Source organism: Strigops habroptila, chromosome 1 (assembly GCF_004027225.2).
Source record: "Strigops habroptila isolate Jane chromosome 1, bStrHab1.2.pri, whole genome shotgun sequence".
Classification (NCBI taxonomy): Eukaryota; Metazoa; Chordata; class Aves; order Psittaciformes; family Psittacidae; genus Strigops; species Strigops habroptila.
The window spans coordinates 122902155-122920505 of NC_044277.2; the positions used below are offsets into that span (position 1 = coordinate 122902155).

General features: G+C 41.2%; 1 long non-coding RNA gene across 1 annotated transcript; it reads left to right on the forward strand.

Moving 5' to 3' along the window:
- The first annotated feature begins 7724 nt into the window (after nt 1-7724).
- Nucleotides 7725-10854, forward strand: LOC115613627. Its single transcript, XR_003993454.1, has 2 exons — nt 7725-7993; nt 10659-10854. It is a non-coding gene; the product is annotated as an uncharacterized LOC115613627 (long non-coding RNA).
- The last annotated feature ends 7497 nt before the right edge of the window (nt 10855-18351 follow it).

Consider the following 18351-nt stretch of genomic DNA (forward strand, 5'->3'; position numbering starts at 1 on the left):
CTAATATAGCTTGAGTTTCACTCCTAAAAGAATATTATAGTATCAAGTATATAAATATCAGTTGCCTGAAAAAATCAGAGCTGACATTTAACAATTTCTAAAAAGTGTATTTTTGCACAGGCACCCCTAACAGTCGGTTACAATTCTTCATTCACAAATAAAGCTTCTCATGCTTTGACTATTCCATTTTAGCTTTTGTCCCATAAACTAGTCACACTTTCCCATTTTTTTATTTGCTTTTTAAGTTCTAAATTCCAGAGGTTGTTCATAGCCGGTTCCACAGTGAAATACGTGCCGCTTTTACAATCACCCAGTTTCAACCGCCTGAAATACTGCTGAATAAGCAACAGCAGCTGAGAAAATGAAGGGAAGGCTGCTGAATGAGGACAGCTTAAAAATCGCTCTGCAGAGCTGGAGTATTCTCAGTGGCCAAATGAAGGAATTGCTGTGCATCCAACCCCCAGCAGTATTAAATAGCCTAGTCAAGTATTTGCCAATTGACATATGTATATTTAATATTTTACTTCCTATTTTGGAGAGGTTCTGAAACACTAAACTGCACAAAAATAGTGTCAATTATACATAAGTGAAAACATGCTGGTGAGCTTTGGGGTCTGAAACGCAGCAGAACATTCTTCCAATTTCTCATAGGCGGTAGGAGATGTCACTTTATTCACCATTCATACTTATATTGTCCTTATTTTTTATTTAGCCAAATGTCCTTCTTGACATTGAAGTTTGCTTCTGTCCAGTCTCAAGGACTATCCTATCCCAGTGTTTCAAGCATTACTGCAGGCAGTAATGGCTGCTTCACTTCCCACCTTCTTTTCTAACAGAAAAGCTTTGCCTTCTTGTTCTAATTTTTACCCACCTTCAATTCTCAAAATGTCACTCCTTCCTTATACTGCTTTCATTCTTGTGAACACTCTTTTGCAAGGAAATCCAACTTTCCTCATTATCTGAGCCTCTTTGTGATGTTCTTTTGATCATTCTCAAGGTTCTGCCTGCTTTGTTTTTTTCCCTGGCTGTGTTTTGCTCTACATTGATTGCTGACCCCATTACAGACTCAAGGCTTTGAAAACTGAACAGCATCAACAGGCACAAGTCACGAACAAAGCTGAAAGAGTAGGTGCTGTGCAAGCACAGAGCAAAAAGATTCCTCCTAGAGCAGAAAAAAGCGAAGCCTGTCCAAGCAGTGCTAGCAGACAAGTAGCTGTGTGAAAAGACTTTTAAAGAGCTTTAAATAGGAGTTCTAATATCTTATAAGTCATGTTTCAAAAACTACATCTTTAGGCCTAAGCTATTTCCAGATGGTATCATGGGAAAGAGAAACAAAGCAGTGTGGAATTTGAGCACAAGAAAAGACCAGATTAGTTTCAGTAGCACAAAGTATAAAAATTAGGCTAAAGACTGAATCTAGTTAGCCTCTAGACAGAATGAAAATCCAGTTGTATTTTCATGTTAGATTTGTAGTAATGCAGCTTTATACTAGTGATTTGATAGTAACCCCTAGGAGGGATGTGCACTCAGACACTGCTCCTCTGGGGTGAATCCCATGCTTGTTCAGGTGGTTGCACTTCAAGGTGCACTGAATCCTTACCGGTTGGACCACCTACTTGTATTTTTTTAACATTTCTTTAGCTAATGTTCTTTAACATTCTAAAATGTAGAAAGAATAAGTACTAAGTTGTTATTCCTTCTGTTACACCTATTAAAACTATTCCGCCCATGTATTTCTTTCATTCAATCTTCTATTACATTGGTTTAGTTCATTTTCTATATTTCCTGAGAAGTGTTTTCTCTGAAGTTCTTCCTGGAACTTCCTTGCTTCTTAGCTTCATGTCAGGGTAATTAATAAATGAAAATAGGTAATGAATAAATGAAAATCAACTCTTACTCACACAGGTACCTGGCCTTTTTATCAGAGTACACCTACCTAACAAATGTGACAAAGGTGACCATTGAAGCAGAATGTGTTTTAGCTGCACACTAAGCATAAGCTGCCTGAGATTTTGATGTAGGACTTTCTGAACTCAAGACCGGTATCAGACAGACAGACTACTAACACAGAATGTTAGTGATGATTACAATTAATGATTTTTACTAGACATCACACTGATAAAAATGGAAATTACACTCCCTCTCTCTCTGTTTTACAAACATGATAACTACAGGATGAGATATGTATTAGAGAAGGCTTCTAATGCTCCATGAACATGACACAGCTCGGGCAGTGGCTGTGTAGGCTTCCAAAGACTGTCCCATAAAGTATTCTGAATTTTAAAGAGATGCATCTGGGAGCATAAGGGGGAACCAGGAAGAGGAACAATGTGAAAACAAATGTTGATGAAAAAAGAGTAACTCAATTTGGCAAAGAACTAACCATGACTGCCATTTTCTCTCAAGTAGGACTCAAAAAAAGAGAGAGAAGAAATAGAAAAAAAATAGTACCCGCACGCTAAGAAACTCATCTAAATAGAAAATTCTTCACCCATTACATTGATGAATATGAAACTTTGAGGGTAAGAATCTAAGCAAAAAAAAAAAAAAGATTTGCATCAATGAGCCATGCAGAGACCCAGTCTGGACTCAAGACTGCATAACTGTATCATGTTGACTATACCCCATGATGCCGAATGGTGCAGCCTCTCCACTGTCCTTAATGGAAGAGGATGGATGACTTAAACATTTGTAATCTGTCTATTTCCCTTCCCTGTCTCCATTCCTCCAATCCACCTCTATTTTAGATCCACAGAAACCTGAAATGAAAACAGTAGTAAGACGCATGTTATAGAACCACAGATGTATTTATCTCTTACTGATAAAGCTAAATATACCCTGTGTAGATGTGATTGTAAAGCTACTTCACTTAATATCGGCCTGATTTTAGTACAGACTATTGAGGGACTGTTTTTATAATTGTTACAAAATTACAAAAGCAGTAATTTGTGTTAGAATTCCCAAGATCTTACAGGTTTGGTGGCATATCAGTTTCATTATTTAACTGAGGCAGTACTCAGGGTACACTGCTTGATTGAACAGGTCCTCTGAGAAAAAATCTTCTTACTCTCTGTACTCCATCTGCATCCATTAATGCAATCAAATATTTGCAATAGACGGTTACCGTGCATGCACACAACGCATGGAAACTTGATGCTTATGGGTTGCTTACCCCCATAAGGCTGAAAACTCAGCAATTAAAATGCTTGATGCCATCATTTGGCAAGTACACAAAGGCTGCTGAAGCAAAAGCTGCACTGCTGAGAATATTACTCTGCCCAGGAATCTGTTGGAGACACAGCTTTATTTCTGGAATTACGATACGACCAGAGCAATCTGACAATGCTGCACAAATTAAATTAGGATGTGACATGGTTTGGGATATGGCAGTTAATACTGATTAATTGTCCAACACTTCACCTCTAACATAAAGTAGGGAATATTCCAGTTAGTATGTAACAAGCAGTATGTTCCTTATAAACATATGAACATTTTCCTTATGAAATTTACAGATTAGAAGTAAGCCATAATTTTTCTTGCAGCTCTGTTGCCTTTATTCCTTGCTAGATGTACTTGTGAAAAATTAATTCCACTCCTATATGGATATAAAAACTCTAAAGGAAAAACATCACATGAGAATGCCCTAGTATTCTATTGACTGAGACTGTTTAAATATAATTTCTCTGACTTTATACTGTAGTAGTCACTTTATCTGTTCCTACATGGTAGTCCTTGGGATTGCCTTGTACCTTTGACTGAAGACAATAGATCTAACTCCAGAAGCTACGCGTGGCTGTAATGCTGAAAACAGGAAAATCAAGAGAGGGGGATCTACTGTGAACTAAGCTGATCAGCAAACTCGTATGTGTGAGCCAGGTTTCATCCACAGCACAAAGCTGTCCTTCTATTTACAGTGAGCCTGCCAATCAAAGTCAAGAAGCAGTAGAGGAAGAATTCTCTCACTTAAATTAGGCCTGTGTAAGTAGCATCTGTCCACTTTAAACTTAATATCTAAATTCAACAGTCACCATTCCTGATGGTAAGTCATCCACCTTAATTCTAACTTAATGAGTAAATTACTGGCACCTTACTTGCACCAATTCTACAGAGGCAGATCAATGATTACTTTAAAATAGATTGGTTCCCTGTAAGTGGTGGAGTTATGTGAGATTGTCCTGGGTTCAGCTATAGCAGTCATTTTTCTCCTTCTTAGTAGCTGGTGCAGTGCTGTGTTTTTTAACTTTCAGCCTGGGAACAACGCTGATAACACTGATGTTTTTAGTTGTTGCTAAGTAATGTTTACTCTGACCAAGGACTTTCTCAGTCTCATGCTCTGCCAGGGAGGAGGGGAAGCCGGGAGGAAGCAGAGACAGGACATCTGACCCAAACTAGCCAAAGGGGTATTCCATACCACAGCACGTCATGCCCAGTATATAACTGGGGGGAGTTACCCGGAAGGCCCAGATCACTGCTCGGGTCGGGCTCGGTACCGGTCGGCGGGTGGTGAGCAATTGTATCCTCTCCCCTTGTTATTTCACTAATCATTATTATCATTGGTGGTAGCAGTAGTGGTTTTGTGTTATACCTTAGTTGCGGGACTGCTCTTATCTCAACCCGTGGGAGTTACATTCTTTCGATTCTCCTCCCCATCCCTCCGGGAGCGGGGGGAGGAAGAAGGGGGGGAGTGAGCAAGCGGCTGCATAGTTCTGAGTTACCGGCTGGGCTCAAACCACGACAGAGATGAACCCTACCTTTCCTGACTGCTTTGTTATATTGACACATATGGGAAATAGTGCAGCCAAAACCCACAGTAACCTTTATAGCTTCTGTCATTACTGACCATACGCAACACCACACTTTTATGAAAACAGTGCACTCAGTTAAGCCAAGGCTATGTCTGTAGAAAATAGAAATGTCAAATGCCTCCTGATGCTTTTCACTCTTAATATTCACAGATGTTATCCTATGCAAACAGTAATGTTATATCTCCTCTGCCTCCCAAAGGAACTGCTTCTCTGTTTGCTGGGTCTTCTCTCTGTGGCTGCTGTAGGTGTTCCCGTCCCACTGACAACCTTTGGTGCTTCCAGCAGAGCAAGCAGAAAGACAATGTGAAGCTTTAGCATTTGCAAACCAAAAGCTGAGGTTTGACAGATGAGAAGAGCTGCCAGACTTCTTGTTTACTTCCAGCTCTCTGAATTTACCAGCAGACAGGAAAATAGGTTAGGCATATTATTTACAAAGCTGCTTCCAGCTAATAGTAGTTCTGTCTGGAGCTGGTTCCATAGGGTACTTCGCAATCCCTAATCAGCCTTTTACATGAGCTCTGTTATAGATAGTGGCTTTGGTGTGAGTTACTTAGGTATATGATGCCAAGTTCAGTTAGCCTGCGAAAAACAAGGAGTTGTCTGTAAGAAGCAAGACTGCATGCATGCAAACCACTTCCTAACTTATGGCACTTCAGCCAAAAGCTTCTGACTGAGCTGAGAGAGATCTCTCTTGTTGAACACCTGAGCAATGTCTCCAAAGGAGCGATGAAGCAAAAGCAGATGCCTTGCTCATATCCATGTAAATATTTAATATACACAGATGGATTGTTCTTATTAAGATATTCAACTTGCAACAAGATCAGTATGTGTTTGCACAGTCCTAAAATAACAGAGATGTAATCCGCACATGGCGCTTTCAGGCATCACTGAAAGCCAATATTAGTGCTTCATGGCAAATGAGGACTGCCCAGGAACTTCCAGTGGTAGGCAACAGATTTGAAAGAGCCCTCTGAAGGCTGTGAGATGAATTAAGTATTTCTGGATGTTGTCATTTTCTGAGATATCTATAATATGGTTGTTTTGGTAACTTTTTAATTTCTGTTGTTCTTTCATAGGAAGAAGCTGATTTAAATGATGACCCCTGAAATTCTCCAGAGAGACCTTACACTAGAGAGCTGCATTCTTTTTGAGAGAAAAAGTTAAATTTCCCTGTTCAAGCATTGCACCTAACAGAAGCTGAGTCAACACTCTGGGAGCTCGAGCTGAACTCCATGCTTTCTGCATCTGCACAGCTTATAGTAACAGCATTAATTAGGGCAAGTTTTGAGGTGCTAGACTCACAGCCATAAATTCACCTTGCAAACTTGCAACACAGCCTGCAAACTTAACACAGTTATATTGCAGTATGAGCCAGGATGAAGTAAATATGTTTGGGTTGGATGAAAAGTCTTACTCGTTCATGGATACTATCCGTGCTCCCCAATGACTGCAGGAAAGAGACATTTCATAACACTGCTCAGAATCATGAATGAGCAACAATGCAAAAAGCTACAAAATATATTGTCGTGAATACTTTCCATCAGAGAAGCTGTTATTGTTTAAGTTGTTTCTTAAAGTGTAAAATCTTGCAGCCGTCACTTGAACACATGTGAAATAAGGACAAAGCAAGCTAAGCACTAACAGGAATATTTTAACAAATAGTAAAGCTTGTTCACAGTAAGAAGGCTTTGAAAATTATTGACTTTTTGTATGACTTTTGTGACCAAAAGGTAAGACATGAATGGGAATTTTTCATTTATGGGCTAAAAGAATCCATATTATGACCAGCTGGGGGGGGGGGGGGGGGGGGGATGTTTCTTCGGGTTTTCTTGTTCTTGTTGTTTTGGTTTGATTATGTTGGGGGGTGAGGGGAGGAGATAAAAATAACCCAGTAACTACAAATCTGTAACAATTGGGAATTTACCTGGTATCTTTTTTCCTTCCCTCCCTGAGAGAATAAGCCGAACGCTTAAAAACCGTAAAGTGTTTTTATTATTTAAAAACATTGCTGAGAAAGTGAATGAATTAACAGACTAACTTGAATAGAAAAAAATACAGATTATATGTTGGCAGATAGTAAAGACATTGGTTGGGTGAAAATGGAATATACATCGAATATTTAGTAACAGTGCACAATAGAAGAACTCAAATTTTGTATGTACATTACATTTGCATAATGCCTTAAGTTCTTATGGTTTTCAGATATTTGAAAATAAAGCTTTGCTTGTAGTGTTTAGACTTCCTTGTTTTGTTTCAAATGTTTCCCTTTTTTTTCCCGTGATTTTTTTTTTTTTCATGTATCTTTAAATGAATAATCAAATTCAGTGATTTGCAGATCTTTCAGAATAGTGTTTTCTGGATGACAGGCAAATTAATGGATGGTGAAATGAAAACGAGAGACGACTGCTCGCTGTTTATTTCCCATATTTATGCGAAGACACACTTGAGCACCTTTTTTGAGTTTTGTGTTTGCTTATTTATAGATGGTGTGAAAAACTATGGACTAGGATATTGTTTATTAAGATTTATGTTAAGCTCAATGTAAAGGTTAGGCAACAAAGATGTGAAATCGCTTATGCAGACAGAAACTCGGACACTGCTTGAGTAAGATAAGATAACCACAATCGCGAGATAACCGCCAGACTTCCAGGAACCGACAGAAACAGGACAAACAACCCCAGATAAGGACATGTGAATGAGGGGTCAACTATGGGATAAAGGAGAAAGACTTCTTATTTCGGCCTCAACGACCACCAGGAGGTAGAAAACGACCCCCTAACAACAACTGAAGCATGCGCAGAGTACCTCCACTACTTCATGAACACGGAAGTAAAGATGTATAAAAAGGGACTGTTTGAACTGCTCAGCACGGCAGTGGCGGAGCGCAGACTCCCCTGTCGTCCAGCGCTGTTTTTGCTCATATTCTACTTGCTATAATTAATAAAATTTTAATTGGATTATGATCCGTTGTGGTCACAATTTATGACAATTTCTGGTGCCGTGACTCGGATAAGGAACGGTGGGCTTTGGTCCTCCGGGGAGGCGCCCCGCGACATTTCGCGGCCCCGCGACCAACAGCTCACTCCAACCTTACCGACGAACCTAAATTCTAGGATATTGAGCAAAAAAGGACCGGTAAAATCCCATAAAATTCTGTGCACGGGAGTCCGGACGAAGACGCAGGACGCGTAAGTATACTGCGAAGTTGTTCGCGGGTTCGCCGTTCGGGCGGGATTGGGTATCCTGGATTATAACGAACGAGAGGTTCGATATACTGAACCAAGCGAGTGTGGACCCTTTAGTACTGCGTTTCCCACCTCCCGCGAGGGACTGGGCCAGGAATAAGGGGAGCGAGTGAGTGTGTGTTTGTGGATAATCCAGAAGATGGGGGCGAAGGGCAGCAAGCCTTCGACTCCCATGGGGAGGGTACACACTGTACCTAAAAATACCCCTCTGGCATATATCTTAGACAATTGGAGATATTCCCCTGGAACCCTAGGGAAAGATAAGCAAAAAATGATAGAATATTGTACTAAGATATGGGGAGGGAAGAAGATTTCTAAAAATGTCTTTTGGCCAGTCTATGGGTCAGAAGAAGATTGGGTAAGACAGCAATTAAACCTCTGGGTTAATAATAAAAATCCCCTTAACCCGGAGGAGAGTCAATATGCGGAAGTGTGGCTAGAAAGACCGAGAGCTAGACTTTATCCGCTGAATGAAATAAAAACTAAACAAAAGAAAAAGAAGGAAGAGTTAGACGAAACCCTTCTAACCCCCCCTCCTTACATTCCTCCTCCTGCTCCCACAGAAGTCCCCAGAGCGCCCACTCCCCCACCAGAGTCGGAACAAGGGTCTCCCCCTCTTCCTAGACGCGTAACTAGAAGTCAAAAAGGGGCAGCTCAGATGTACCCCCTAAGGGAAATACCCATGGGGGGACCTCAACCTGTGATCGGATATATTTCCGTACCCCTAAACTCGGCTGACCTACGAGATTTTAAAAGAACTGAAATGGGAAACTTAATTGAGGACCCACTGGGAGTGGCAGAAAGATTAAATCAATTTTTGGGACCAAACCTTTATACTTGGGATGAGATGCAATCTATCCTTGGTCAATTATTTACTACCGAGGAAAGAGATATGATTAGACGAGCAGGAATGAGACTGTGGGATGCTCAACATGCCCAGGGACCCCAAGCAGATATTAAATGGCCACTTCAAAGACCTAATTGGGATAATCAGGATCCGATGCATAGAACTCATATGCAGGACCTGAGAACTATAGTAATTCAGGGAATTAGAGAAGCAGTACCCCGTGGCCAGAATATCAATAAAGCATTTAATGAAATGCAAAAGAAAGATGAAAGCCCTACTGAGTGGCTGGAACGACTGAGGAAAGCCCTTCAGCTGTACTCTGGGGTAAATCCAGACGACCCTTTAGGGCAAGCGCTCCTCAAAACTCAGTTTGTGGCAAAATCATGGGAAGACATTAGAAAGAAGATTGAAAAGTTAGAAGACTGGCAGAATAGAGGGTTGGATGAATTATTGAGGGAAGCTCAGAAAGTCTACGTAAGGCGGGAAGAAGAGAGCAGCAAGCGACAAGTAAAAATGATGGTAGCAGCGGTCAGAGAGGATCGCAAAGGACGAACTGGTGAACACAGATCTGCTGGAACGAAACAAGGGAACGTAATAGTAAAGAAGGAGCAGAGATGTTGTTTTTACTGTGGAAAGAAGGGACATATAAAGAAGAATTGCAGAGAAAGGATCAGGGATGAGGGAATATTGAAAACGGAATAGGAGAGTCAGGGGCTCTATATCTTAGGGGACCGGAGTCATCATGAGCCCTTGATAAAATTAAAAATAGGTCCCCATAAACAAGAGTTCACCTTTTTAGTAGACACTGGGGCTGAGAAATCAACTATTAAGCAAATACCTGAGGGATGTAAAGTTTCCCCTGAAAAGGTACAAGTAATTGGGGCAAAAGGAGAACCCTTTAAAGTAAGCAAAATCAAAAATGTGGTATTCGAAACTGAAAATAAATTTGGAATGGGTGAACTCTTGCTCGTCCCTGAAGCAGAATTTAATCTGTTAGGACGAGATTTAATTGTTGAATTGCAATTAGAAATTAAAGTGAAAAATCAGGAGCTAACAGTGTCTGCTTATCCTTTAACCGTGGATGATCAAAAACAAATTAACCCCGATGTCTGGTACTCTCCGGACACAATTAGTAGACTGAAAATCCCACCGATTAAAATCCAACTTTCCGAACCCCACATACCTGTGAGGGTAAGGCAATATCCCATATCCCTAGAAGGACGGAGGGGATTAAAACCAGAAATTGATCGATTGTTAGCACAAGACACTTTGTGTCAAAAATTGTTAAAGATCTAGCTGAAAGCTTGGGGATTAAGTGGGAATACCATACACCATGGCATCCACAAAGTTCGGGAAAAGTTGAAAGGATAAATGGAGAAATCAAAACTATTTTGACTAAATTAATGATAGAAACCAAATTATCATGGATTAAGTGCCTACCCATGGCACTATTAATTCTCAGAACCAGACCCCGAGCAGATGTAGGAATATCAGCGTTTGAAATGGTGTATGGAATGTCTTATAGAATTGAAAGTCCACAAACAAATGTTTTAATTCGAGACCGTGTGATTAATGAATATGTTTCACAATTAGCAGAACATCGTAACAAGCTTTGGGAACATGGACTGATTGTACAACGACCCCCGTTGGACTTAAAAATTCATAATGTTAAACCTGGGGATTGGATATTGATTAAAGTGTGGAAGGAAGAAACCCTAAAACCCAATTGGGAGGGACCTTATCTTGTTTTGCTTACAACAGAAACAGCTGTCCGAACTGCGGAGCGTGGATGGACTCATGCCAGTCGCATTAAAGGCCCAGTGACGAGACCCCACTGGAAAGTAATCAGTACTCCAGGTGACACCAAGATAACCCTGAAAAGATAACGTAATGATAAAGACTTTATTTGATTATTTTGCCGCATTACCTTTCGGTATAAAGTGTGTATTGCTGTTTATATTTGCTATAATTATTTCTCTTTTTTTCTATTATATATGGAAGCGTACAAAGTGTGTTGAAGGAAATTGCTAAACTTATGCAACCTCACAATATTAAATATAGAAGATATGTTGATGTAAATAATATATGCACTCTAGATATACGAATTAGGTGGGTGTAATGATTTGAACTGCAATTGTTATCCATTTGCTTGTTTTAGGTGTAAGGTATGCCAGGATAAATGGTAGACACATTGTGAATGTGGATACCCTCCAATAGGAGTTTGCACACAGTGTTGGAAAATCCAAAGAACTCTCACTGAGTGGAAATTAAAACAATTAGAGTCTAAACAAAAAAAATTATTCGGGAATCCCATGAGTGGTGGGAAATTTTTGCCAAAGGAATAAACCCTCGATATTATTGCTACCACTCCAACGAACCAGTCCCCTTTGTAGCTGAAATTTTGGTTATAAAATGCAGAAGGGAAGTACTGACCGTGTCTTACTTTGCCCCATTAGTTAAAGCTGCAAAGTGGGAAGCCTATATAAACAGGCAGAAAGCCCGAAACAGCTGTTCTCCTGAAGAATTCCCTTGCTGCCGAGAAGATGGTACACCCCGTGGCTCGAAGCAACCGAGTCGACGGGCGAGGCAGAGGAGGAACAAACTGTGGAGAAAAGAACCAGAACGATGGGACACAAAAGCAGCAATGGCCGAACTTCCCCAGGACTGGTAAAAATATACTTAAATTGGCAAAATTAACAGACACCCTTTTTTTTTTCTGGTATACCGTTAGTTTTGTTATTGATAATAACCCAAGCAAATGGAAACCCTCATAAACCTATGAACTAGACAATAACAAACATAAAATACACTTTATTAAAGAATGGTTTGACATAGCTAAACTGCTTATTTTAACTACGAGGTCTGGGGCAAAATATAAGAGTGTATCTATTAATGAAGATGAAGATTGCTGTGAATACATTATGCCACGTGAGAACTATGCCTTTTGTAATTGTGAGGTATTACCTTGTGAGTGTTATGATAAATATTGGGATTGTGGAAAAAGGTTTGTTCGCAGTGCCGAAAATGAAAGTAACGTCTAATAAACAATAATAGGATAAAAAGAAAAAGGGGGGATTGTGAAAAACTATGGACTAGGATATTGTTTATTAAGATTTATGTTAAGCTCAATGTAAAGGTTAGGCAACAAAGATGTGAAATCGCTTATGCAGACAGAAACTCGGACACTGCTTGAGTAAGATAAGATAACCACAATCGCGAGATAACCGCCAGACTTCCAGGAACCGACAGAAACAGGACAAACAACCCCAGATAAGGACATGTGAATGAGGGGTCAACTATGGGATAAAGGAGAAAGACTTCTTATTTCGGCCTCAACGACCACCAGGAGGTAGAAAACGACCCCCTAACAACAACTGAAGCATGCGCAGAGTACCTCCACTACTTCATGAACACGGAAGTAAAGATGTATAAAAAGGGACTGTTTGAACTGCTCAGCACGGCAGTGGCGGAGCGCAGACTCCCCTGTCGTCCAGCGCTGTTTTTGCTCATATTCTACTTGCTATAATTAATAAAATTTTAATTGGATTATGATCCGTTGTGGTCACAATTTATGACAATTTCTGGTGCCGTGACTCGGATAAGGAACGGTGGGCTTTGGTCCTCCGGGGAGGCGCCCCGCGACATTTCGCGGCCCCGCGACCAACAGCTCACTCCAACCTTACCGACGAACCTAAATTCTAGGATATTGAGCAAAAAAGGACCGGTAAAATCCCATAAAATTCTGTGCACGGGAGTCCGGACGAAGACGCAGGACGCGTAAGTATACTGCGAAGTTGTTCGCGGGTTCGCCGTTCGGGCGGGATTGGGTATCCTGGATTATAACGAACGAGAGGTTCGATATACTGAACCAAGCGAGTGTGGACCCTTTAGTACTGCGTTTCCCACCTCCCGCGAGGGACTGGGCCAGGAATAAGGGGAGCGAGTGAGTGTGTGTTTGTGGATAATCCAGAAGATGGGGGCGAAGGGCAGCAAGCCTTCGACTCCCATGGGGAGGGTACACACTGTACCTAAAAATACCCCTCTGGCATATATCTTAGACAATTGGAGATATTCCCCTGGAACCCTAGGGAAAGATAAGCAAAAAATGATAGAATATTGTACTAAGATATGGGGAGGGAAGAAGATTTCTAAAAATGTCTTTTGGCCAGTCTATGGGTCAGAAGAAGACTGGGTAAGACAGCAATTAAACCTCTGGGTTAATAATAAAAATCCCCTTAACCCGGAGGAGAGTCAATATGCGGAAGTGTGGCTAGAAAGACCGAGAGCTAGACTTTATCCGCTGAATGAAATAAAAACTAAACAAAAGAAAAAGAAGGAAGAGTTAGACGAAACCCTTCTAACCCCCCCTCCTTACATTCCTCCTCCTGCTCCCACAGAAGTCCCCAGAGCGCCCACTCCCCCACCAGAGTCGGAACAAGGGTCTCCCCCTCTTCCTAGACGCGTAACTAGAAGTCAAAAAGGGGCAGCTCAGATGTACCCCCTAAGGGAAATACCCATGGGGGGACCTCAACCTGTGATCGGATATATTTCCGTACCCCTAAACTCGGCTGACCTACGAGATTTTAAAAGAACTGAAATGGGAAACTTAATTGAGGACCCACTGGGAGTGGCAGAAAGATTAAATCAATTTTTGGGACCAAACCTTTATACTTGGGATGAGATGCAATCTATCCTTGGTCAATTATTTACTACCGAGGAAAGAGATATGATTAGACGAGCAGGAATGAGACTGTGGGATGCTCAACATGCCCAGGGACCCCAAGCAGATATTAAATGGCCACTTCAAAGACCTAATTGGGATAATCAGGATCCGATGCATAGAACTCATATGCAGGACCTGAGAACTATAGTAATTCAGGGAATTAGAGAAGCAGTACCCCGTGGCCAGAATATCAATAAAGCATTTAATGAAATGCAAAAGAAAGATGAAAGCCCTACTGAGTGGCTGGAACGACTGAGGAAAGCCCTTCAGCTGTACTCTGGGGTAAATCCAGACGACCCTTTAGGGCAAGCGCTCCTCAAAACTCAGTTTGTGGCAAAATCATGGGAAGACATTAGAAAGAAGATTGAAAAGTTAGAAGACTGGCAGAATAGAGGGTTGGATGAATTATTGAGGGAAGCTCAGAAAGTCTACGTAAGGCGGGAAGAAGAGAGCAGCAAGCGACAAGTAAAAATGATGGTAGCAGCGGTCAGAGAGGATCGCAAAGGACGAACTGGTGAACACAGATCTGCTGGAACGAAACAAGGGAACGTAATAGTAAAGAAGGAGCAGAGATGTTGTTTTTACTGTGGAAAGAAGGGACATATAAAGAAGAATTGCAGAGAAAGGATCAGGGATGAGGGAATATTGAAAACGGAATAGGAGAGTCAGGGGCTCTATATCTTAGGGGACCGGAGTCATCATGAGCCCTTGATAAAATTAAAAATAGGTCCCCATAAACAAGAGTTCACCTTTTTAGTAGACACTGGGGCTGAGAAATCAACTATTAAGCAAATACCTGAGGGATGTAAAGTTTCCCCTGAAAAGGTACAAGTAATTGGGGCAAAAGGAGAACCCTTTAAAGTAAGCAAAATCAAAAATGTGGTATTCGAAACTGAAAATAAATTTGGAATGGGTGAACTCTTGCTCGTCCCTGAAGCAGAATTTAATCTGTTAGGACGAGATTTAATTGTTGAATTGCAATTAGAAATTAAAGTGAAAAATCAGGAGCTAACAGTGTCTGCTTATCCTTTAACCGTGGATGATCAAAAACAAATTAACCCCGATGTCTGGTACTCTCCGGACACAATTAGTAGACTGAAAATCCCACCGATTAAAATCCAACTTTCCGAACCCCACATACCTGTGAGGGTAAGGCAATATCCCATATCCCTAGAAGGACGGAGGGGATTAAAACCAGAAATTGATCGATTGTTAGCACAAGACACTTTGTGTCAAAAATTGTTAAAGATCTAGCTGAAAGCTTGGGGATTAAGTGGGAATACCATACACCATGGCATCCACAAAGTTCGGGAAAAGTTGAAAGGATAAATGGAGAAATCAAAACTATTTTGACTAAATTAATGATAGAAACCAAATTATCATGGATTAAGTGCCTACCCATGGCACTATTAATTCTCAGAACCAGACCCCGAGCAGATGTAGGAATATCAGCGTTTGAAATGGTGTATGGAATGTCTTATAGAATTGAAAGTCCACAAACAAATGTTTTAATTCGAGACCGTGTGATTAATGAATATGTTTCACAATTAGCAGAACATCGTAACAAGCTTTGGGAACATGGACTGATTGTACAACGACCCCCGTTGGACTTAAAAATTCATAATGTTAAACCTGGGGATTGGATATTGATTAAAGTGTGGAAGGAAGAAACCCTAAAACCCAATTGGGAGGGACCTTATCTTGTTTTGCTTACAACAGAAACAGCTGTCCGAACTGCGGAGCGTGGATGGACTCATGCCAGTCGCATTAAAGGCCCAGTGACGAGACCCCACTGGAAAGTAATCAGTACTCCAGGTGACACCAAGATAACCCTGAAAAGATAACGTAATGATAAAGACTTTATTTGATTATTTTGCCGCATTACCTTTCGGTATAAAGTGTGTATTGCTGTTTATATTTGCTATAATTATTTCTCTTTTTTTCTATTATATATGGAAGCGTACAAAGTGTGTTGAAGGAAATTGCTAAACTTATGCAACCTCACAATATTAAATATAGAAGATATGTTGATGTAAATAATATATGCACTCTAGATATACGAATTAGGTGGGTGTAATGATTTGAACTGCAATTGTTATCCATTTGCTTGTTTTAGGTGTAAGGTATGCCAGGATAAATGGTAGACACATTGTGAATGTGGATACCCTCCAATAGGAGTTTGCACACAGTGTTGGAAAATCCAAAGAACTCTCACTGAGTGGAAATTAAAACAATTAGAGTCTAAACAAAAAAAATTATTCGGGAATCCCATGAGTGGTGGGAAATTTTTGCCAAAGGAATAAACCCTCGATATTATTGCTACCACTCCAACGAACCAGTCCCCTTTGTAGCTGAAATTTTGGTTATAAAATGCAGAAGGGAAGTACTGACCGTGTCTTACTTTGCCCCATTAGTTAAAGCTGCAAAGTGGGAAGCCTATATAAACAGGCAGAAAGCCCGAAACAGCTGTTCTCCTGAAGAATTCCCTTGCTGCCGAGAAGATGGTACACCCCGTGGCTCGAAGCAACCGAGTCGACGGGCGAGGCAGAGGAGGAACAAACTGTGGAGAAAAGAACCAGAACGATGGGACACAAAAGCAGCAATGGCCGAACTTCCCCAGGACTGGTAAAAATATACTTAAATTGGCAAAATTAACAGACACCCTTTTTTTTTTTTTTTCTGGTATACCGTTAGTTTTGTTATTGATAATAACCCAAGCAAATGGAAACCCTCATAAACCTATGAACTAGACAATAACAAACATAAAATACACTTTATTAAAGAATGGTTTGACATAGCTAAACTGCTTATTTAACTACGAGGTCTGGGGCAAAATGTAAGAGTGTATCTATTAATGAAGATGAAGATTGCTGTGAATACATTATGCCACGTGAGAACTATGCCTTTTGTAATTGTGAGGTATTACCTTGTGAGTGTTATGATAAATATTGGGATTGTGGAAAAAGGTTTGTTCGCAGTGCCGAAATGAAAGTAACGTCTAATAAACAATAATAGGATAAAAAGAAAAAGGGGGGATTGTGAAAAACTATGGACTAGGATATTGTTTATTAAGATTTATGTTAAGCTCAATGTAAAGGTTAGGCAACAAAGATGTGAAATCGCTTATGCAGACAGAAACTCGGACACTGCTTGAGTAAGATAAGATAACCACAATCGCGAGATAACCGCCAGACTTCCAGGAACCGACAGAAACAGGACAAACAACCCCAGATAAGGACATGTGAATGAGGGGTCAACTATGGGATAAAGGAGAAAGACTTCTTATTTCGGCCTCAACGACCACCAGGAGGTAGAAAACGACCCCCTAACAACAACTGAAGCATGCGCAGAGTACCTCCACTACTTCATGAACACGGAAGTAAAGATGTATAAAAAGGGACTGTTTGAACTGCTCAGCACGGCAGTGGCGGAGCGCAGACTCCCCTGTCGTCCAGCGCTGTTTTTGCTCATATTCTACTTGCTATAATTAATAAAATTTTAATTGGATTATGATCCGTTGTGGTCACAATTTATGACAATTTCTGGTGCCGTGACTCGGATAAGGAACGGTGGGCTTTGGTCCTCCGGGGAGGCGCCCCGCGACATTTCGCGGCCCCGCGACCAACAGCTCACTCCAACCTTACCGACGAACCTAAATTCTAGGATATTGAGCAAAAAAGGACCGGTAAAATCCCATAAAATTCTGTGCACGGGAGTCCGGACGAAGACGCAGGACGCGTAAGTATACTGCGAAGTTGTTCGCGGGTTCGCCGTTCGGGCGGGATTGGGTATCCTGGATTATAACGAACGAGAGGTTCGATATACTGAACCAAGCGAGTGTGGACCCTTTAGTACTGCGTTTCCCACCTCCCGCGAGGGACTGGGCCAGGAATAAGGGGAGCGAGTGAGTGTGTGTTTGTGGATAATCCAGAAGATGGGGGCGAAGGGCAGCAAGCCTTCGACTCCCATGGGGAGGGTACACACTGTACCTAAAAATACCCCTCTGGCATATATCTTAGACAATTGGAGATATTCCCCTGGAACCCTAGGGAAAGATAAGCAAAAAATGATAGAATATTGTACTAAGATATGGGGAGGGAAGAAGATTTCTAAAAATGTCTTTTGGCCAGTCTATGGGTCAGAAGAAGACTGGGTAAGACAGCAATTAAACCTCTGGGTTAATAATAAAAATCCCCTTAACCCGGAGGAGAGTCAATATGCGGAAGTGTGGCTAGAAAGACCGAGAGCTAGACTTTATCCGCTGAATGAAATAAAAACTAAACAAAAGAAAAAGAAGGAAGAGTTAGACGAAACCCTTCTAACCCCCCCTCCTTACATTCCTCCTCCTGCTCCCACAGAAGTCCCCAGAGCGCCCACTCCCCCACCAGAGTCGGAACAAGGGTCTCCCCCTCTTCCTAGACGCGTAACTAGAAGTCAAAAAGGGGCAGCTCAGATGTACCCCCTAAGGGAAATACCCATGGGGGGACCTCAACCTGTGATCGGATATATTTCCGTACCCCTAAACTCGGCTGACCTACGAGATTTTAAAAGAACTGAAATGGGAAACTTAATTGAGGACCCACTGGGAGTGGCAGAAAGATTAAATCAATTTTTGGGACCAAACCTTTATACTTGGGATGAGATGCAATCTATCCTTGGTCAATTATTTACTACCGAGGAAAGAGATATGATTAGACGAGCAGGAATGAGACTGTGGGATGCTCAACATGC